Below are 7,099 nucleotides of genomic sequence, written 5' to 3'. Positions count from 1 at the left end.
TCTGGACTGGAGCTAGGACTCATCAGTTTATTGATGGTACTTAAATCCACCGAACAGGATGAGAGTACCCATAGGGTCGATATGGGAAGAAAACAGGGGTGTAGACATGCACTCCAGGGAAAGCCAGAATTTAAGTCAGAGAGGAAGGATAAAACAGCAACAGAATGTGGTGAAGCTGCCGGATGTGAAATCAGGCACAGGAAGTATCTCTGGACAGGGAGTGACCTGCCCACTGTGTCACCGGCCAGGGGAGAGGACAAGGACTAGCCCCACAGAGACATTGAGAACCTTGATGGTAGCATTGTGGGGGGGCTGTGGGAGGAAAAGCCCACTGGAGTTAATACAAGAAAAAAAGTAGCAAGACACAGGAGAGGGAGTGTGTGATGTCACCGCATCCAATAAGTACTGAGCACGACTGCTGGGACAGAGATGAAGGGATGCCACTGGGTGATACCAGAGGATTTGGAGACAGTGGCCCACATGATTTGGAAGATTAGGTTTCTGGGAAGGCCACCCAAGCTTTCCGGCTTATGTCGCTGGAGGCCAGGTCTTATTGAAACTACAGAGGTAGGGAGAGAAACACATTTTCAGAGGGAGACAAGGAGTTAGAAGGGCTGTGCTGAGTTTAGAACACCTAAGACTCAGAGTGCACCGGCCTGGGACTGAGAAAATATTTAAGTCTCCACAAGAGACATCCAGGCTAAGGCACTGACTTGGGAGATGAGAGCAAGACCAGGACCGAAACTGACTCTGCTTTCCATGGATCACAGTACCTTCCATTGATCTAATCCATTTCATCAGACATTAGACACCTCCACCTCTCCTCGTGCACTCTCACAGCCACCTTGTAACATCAGTAACAACAGATCCCAGGTGTCTGAGAGACATGTAGAGGTAGTGAGTTACCCCAAATCACACTTGACTTAAGCGGTATTTCACCATACAACCTGTTCTGACATTAAAACCCGGGCTTTTTCCATTACCTCTGAGCTTAGCAAGGACATTGGACTTCGACCCAAACACCATCCAAACAACCACAGAATGTTAGCCAAGTGCTGAGGTCTGGACTGAGGGCCCTGTGGACCCTGGGCACAGCACACAGCAGGAGCTCTCTACTTGAGGGAGAATCAGCACTTGCTAGTAAATTCTGCTAAAACCCATGCTGTGGCAGTCCAGAATCTGGGCTGGTCAGCTGTGAGCCCGTACATTGGCAGGAGGTGTGCCTGGTTCACAGCTGCCTCCGCCTCTGGCATGGCCCAGGAAGACTCCCCCAAGACAACCTTCTCACCAAGGTCAGCTCCCAGTCTTTTGACCAAAGAGAGCTTCAGTCCACAGAGTGTCCTAGGGGACCAAGAGCTGAGCAACCATCCACCTTAGCTCCCTGTGTCTGCCTGCCCCACTCATGCTACTACTCTTAGCTGGAGTGGACAGTGCTAGGGACCTCATCTTGTCCAGGCAAAAGTCTCCTCTCTTGGAGTGGAGAGGTGGTGCCAACTTCCAGCCCTCACCATTGCCTCTGGCTGCCCTTTGCTTGGTTGGAAAACCAGGTTTAGTGAAAATTCCTGCTACCGATGGGCTTGCTTCAAGGGGGGAAGCCTCTATAGATGCCTCCATGTGTCCAATGATTTCTTTCCTCTGGTGCCTTCTCATCAAAGTCTTCAGAGACTATGAAAGGAAGATGCATTTATTCTGCCACATGAGGTTGGACCCAAGGGAGGACACACTGACCTCTGAGTTATTATCACAATTATCATTAAAGCTTAATCAAGCTTCATTAATTGTACTGCACAGACTTGTTTTTCAGAGTTGGTCACTGCCCTTGGGAGTTTGCAACCTGAGAGGGATTTACTCAAAAGACAAGTAATACAAAAGACCTTTGCAGACATCAGTCATAGAGAGAGCTCCACAAATGCAAAAGCCTCAATTTCAGGCAAAAGATTCTGAGTATACTTTAGCTATGCCATCAAAAACACAAACAGAACTAGAAATTGGTAAACTGGACTTAATCCAAACAAAGCTTTGTATTTAAAAGGGCACTTTCACCTTCAGGGCAACTGACAGAATGGGAGAAAATACCTGCAAGTCATTCATCTGAAGAAATTTGTAATCAGAATATGTTAAGAACTACTACAACTCATTAATAAAAAGAAAACCGGATAACCCATTTTTTAAAAGTGGGCAAAAGATGTCAATAGGTATTTTTCCAAAGAAGATATGAAAAGGCCAATAAACACATGAGAGCATGCTTGACATCACTATTCTTTAGGGAAATACAAATCAAAACCGCAATGAATACCACTTCACATCTGTCTAGTTTTTTTTGTTCTTATTTTAAAGGGAAAACAGCCTTGCTAAGGAGAAATTGGAGGCTCCACACATTGTTGGTAGCAATGTGAGGTGATGCAGCTGCTGTAGAAGTTTAGTGATTGCTCAGAAATAGAAACACAGAATTGCCACATGACCCAGCAATTCACTCCTAAACACAGACCCCAAAGCATTGAAAACAGGTATTCAAACAAATATTTGTGCACAAATATTCACAGCAGCACTGAACAATACACAAACAATGGAGACAACCCACATGTCCATTGATTGAAAATTGATACGCAAAATGTGAATATTTTTGAGACATATAAAGGAATGAAGGAGCGACAAGTACTGCAACACAAACCTTGAACACATTCGGCTAATGACAAAAACCATACCCTAAAGATATCATCTGGTATGATTCTATCTGCCTGGAATATCCAGATTGGAGAGATCTATATATCTAGAGAGAACAGTTAAGGGTCAGGAGGGAGGGGGAGGGGAGGCCAAGGGAAATGGGAGGGGCTGCCGATGAGTCTGGTATCTCTTTCCGTGGTAATGAAATGTTCTCGCATTTGATAATGGCGATGGCCGCACAACTCTATAAATACATTTTTAAAAAAGACTATACTCTAAGAAGATACATTTTATATATGTGAATTATATTTTAATTTTTAAAAAGCCTCAATGTTCACAGCCAGATCAGGCAGGGACCCATTCTCCAATGCTCCCTAGGGGTGAGCACAGACTCTTGCTTGTTGCCTCCATCTTGGGTGGTATGGGGTGGGGGTGGGGTGTTGGAAAGTCCCTAGAACAGACATCCTCTTAAAGTACTTTGGGTAAAAATGGAAGATGTGCCAACTAGATACAGGCCTACCTCCTAGGGCACATGGTGCGTGGTCTTGGGGGGCAGAATAAGAGAGGAACCCAGCACAGCACCTCTCTGCCTCCCTCCTATCTCCCCTCTGTGCTCCCTAGGTTCTGGTGGCTGCTCTCCAGCTCCACTTCTTCGAGAAGCTTCGTGCCTGCCCCTACAGTTCCCATCTATTCACCTCAAGAGCTCAGTGCTTGCTAGTATGTGTCCCCGACTCTGTGTTCCCATCCAGGAGACACAGCTGGGTAGGAGGCATCAGCTGACATGACATGTCCACCACAGCCCATCTGCTGGCTCTCAGAAGAGCCATCTTTTCTTCTTGTACCTAAGAAAAGTTAGCAACACTTAGCCGGGGCCAGACAAGGCTGAAGGCCACCGGAGCCAGGAACTCAAACGTGGTATGTCTTTTCTGTCTGCCCTCCTTGTCATGTGCTGTCTCACCCTTTGCAGACCTCAGAGGTGGTGGGGGATCTGGGACTGGGTGTGGGGCCTGGATGTGTGTGGCCAGATGGGAACAGCCTTAACCTCAGGAACTAAAGCCACAGGGCTCAGGGCCATCCCCAGGCACTTCAGAGCTCCTGTGGGAGCTGCAGGGGTGGGAAGCAGGCAGAATGTTTGTACGGGTGGGAGGTCACATCCTCCAAATAAACACATCCAGGAGGGAGCAGGGGCTCCTCCCGGTGACTGAGCAGTAAACTGTGGCTGACCTGGAAACTGGACTCTACTTCCAGGGAAGCAACTCAGAGATGTCCCACTAGCTCCAAGGCCCTTCTGTGGCCTCCATCTGAGATGACATATCTGGGAAGTCAGTTTGTTTCAGAGAAACTGGGAGAAATGCAATCACTGTTTACATGCCACCACAAGACTTGGAATTAGGGCAGAAGACGCAGATGTGTTCTGGAAACCCCAGAGAGGACACAGAAAGGCAGATTGCAGCCGAATATGACAAAAGACTTCAGTGGTTGCAGATGCCTCTAGTGCAAAAGTGGGTTGCTCTGTGAGGTCATGGGCTACCCGGAGGTGGAGCTGAGAAGGAAAGTCACCTTGGAGGACACATCGGGTGGGAACTGGGGCAGCACCGGTAGCTGATCCAATGTGATACTCAAAGTCTCCTAGCCCTGAACCCCACATCTCTGCCCTCCTCTTCCAAGCCACACATCCATTCCATCGCCTTTTGGGCTAGGGAGTGCACATACGATAGACATTGCCCTGCTTCGAGGCATCCTTCCTAGCCTCAAAGTTCTGTTCCCTGTCCTGGTGGGCAGCACCCCGTGACCCGTCTCCAGTGGCCAGCTCTGGGTTTATCTTCCTTCCCTCTACTCCCTACTTCCTGTCCTCTTTTTTAGCCTGAGATTTTTTTCTGGCTGCTGGAATCTGCTGACTCTCCTGAGGTCGACCAGAGGAACCAGGGCCACTTGGTGGAATAACTGATTCATGGTTCTCATCATCTCCCAAAATTCCTCAGTGGAATTGTTCTAGTTTCCCAAAGCCAATTTTCTAGATAATCTTCTATGGGCTGTTTCCCTTCCCTTGTCTCAATTCCTTGTTCCCCTGTTCTACTTGTGTATACTGGGATTACTTATCAAGTAAACAAATTGTTCTTACACCCTTGTCTCAGGGTCTGAGGAGAATCTAACCTAAGGCCCTTGGTTGCTGCTGTAACCGTCCTGAGACCACGTGGGAGCCAGTGGCAGGATGAGGCCAGCACCATGGCAGGAGACAGGGTATTGAAAGGAGAACAATCAGAGTGAGTTCTCAGGGACACTGGTGAATCACGGGACCCATCCCGTGATTCAACAGGCCATTAGCCTCTACACATTTTAATTTTTATGAAGCACAAACTCCCATTCTAGTTTAAGACAAGACCCAACTTGAGTTAGGTTTTCTATTACTTGCCATTGAAAATATTTTTCCTGGTTTATAATTCAGTACATGGAGGACCCAGAGATGGCCTTGCAGGTGGGGGTGGTGGAAAGCGAGTTTGTGATAGCCAGATGGAGACAGCCAGCCAGGGAAGACAGGGCAGATGGCCACGTTGAGACCTTAGCCACTTAGCAACTAAATGACTTGGGCTTGCTTAATCTCCTTATCTATAAAATCAAAGTGATGGTACCAGACTTTCAGGCTATTGTGGATGTTTCAGGCTATTGTGAAAATCTAGCATCTGGAAAGCAGTTAGCGAGTAGAAAGTATTCAACAAGTGATAGTTATCATTGATAAAAGAAGAGGGATGAGGAAGAGGGCTTAATCTGTACCCTTGAAGACTCTACTGAATGGAGGTTGGGGTGGTGCCGTCCTGTGTGATTGCAGAGGAGGGTCGACGTGGGATGTGAGGCAGCTCGTGAGAGCATCTGACAGTCAGAGCGTCTGTCGCGGTACTGTGCTGAGCCTGTTGCATGTATTATTTGCATGTTCACAAGCACTCGTGAGGCACACACTATCACATCCCTTCACAGACAAGGAAACTGAGGTACAGAGAGGGTTAACTTGCCCTCAAGTACGTGGCAGCATCTTTGTAAGCTGTGGTGTGACACAGAGCCCTCATCCCTCTGTGTTCTGCTGGCCCTCTGCAGCCCACAGGTGAGGGCAGCCCTGAAGATGTTGTGAAGCTTGATTTCCAGGACCATGCTTTCCACTGGAGCAGGGAAGTCTTCCCTGGCACAGTCTTCCCTGGCTTGGGACAGGGAGAATATCGCACCAATGCCTGGCAATTGGTTAAATAGCTATGGAGTAGATTCTCATCCCTTCCTTCCCATGGGAACTGGACCTCCTGTGAATTTTCCAAGTGGTACTCAAGAGCTGGGACCAGCTGGGAAGCTGTTCTTAACTCCACGGTGTTGAGAAGGTTAAAATCAACCTTAGGAAAAATTTCCAAGTGGTCATTAAGACCCTATGCCATGCTCTAAGTGGCTGATACACTTTCTTCTCCAAAAGGGCAGATTTTCACATATCTTAGGATGGTTTGGGGGCTGAAGAAATAGCACTGGGCCATTCAAAAATGAAGCTGGGAATGGAAATATGTGTTCTTCCAAGTTAAGTCCCATAGCCATCCTCACACCTTGTCCTACCAAAGAGTTAAAAAATCGTAACAAAGAAAGAAATAGAAGAAGACATAAAGAAATGGAAAATGATCCTTTGCTCAGGGATTGGAAGAATTAATATCATTCAAATGGTCATCCTAACAAAAGCAATTTATTGATTCAATGTTATTCTTATACAAATTTCAATGACATTTTTCAAAGAAATAAGAAAAATACTGATGAAATTCATATGGAGACACAAAAAAACCTCAAATAGCGAAGGCTCTTATGAATAAGAATGAAGGGAATGGTGATATCACACTCCTAGACTTTAAACTACACTACAAAGCCATAATAATTTAAACTGCATAGTACTAGAACAAGACTAGACACACAGACCAAAGGAATCGAATAGAAAACCCAAATATAAATCTACAGCTTTACGGACAGCTAATCTTTGACAAAGTAGCAAATAATATGCATTGGAACAAAGAAAGTATGTTCAACAAATGGTGCTGAGAAAGCTGGGCTGCTATGTGTAAAAAAAATGAAGCTAGATTACTGCCTCACACCATACACAAAAACCGATTCAAAATGGGTTAAAGACCTGGACCTAAGACCTGAAACCACAAAATATATAGAAGAAAATATTGGTGAAACACTACATGACATATACCTCAGTAACATCTTTGAAGATACAAAATGCAAAGCATGAATAGTGAAAGAAAGGATAAACAGCTGGGACTACATCAAATTGAAGAGCTTCTGCACAGCAAATGAGAGAATACATAAAACAAACAGACACCCCACTGACTGGAAGAAAATCTTCGCACATAATACAAATGATAAAGGAATGATCACAAAGATATACAAAGAGCTGATGAAACTCAATAAATGT

Source organism: Condylura cristata, unplaced genomic scaffold (assembly GCF_000260355.1).
Source record: "Condylura cristata isolate star-nosed mole 26May11 unplaced genomic scaffold, ConCri1.0 scaffold00011, whole genome shotgun sequence".
Taxonomy (NCBI): Eukaryota; Metazoa; Chordata; class Mammalia; order Eulipotyphla; family Talpidae; genus Condylura; species Condylura cristata.
This window is presented reverse-complemented; position numbering follows the sequence as displayed.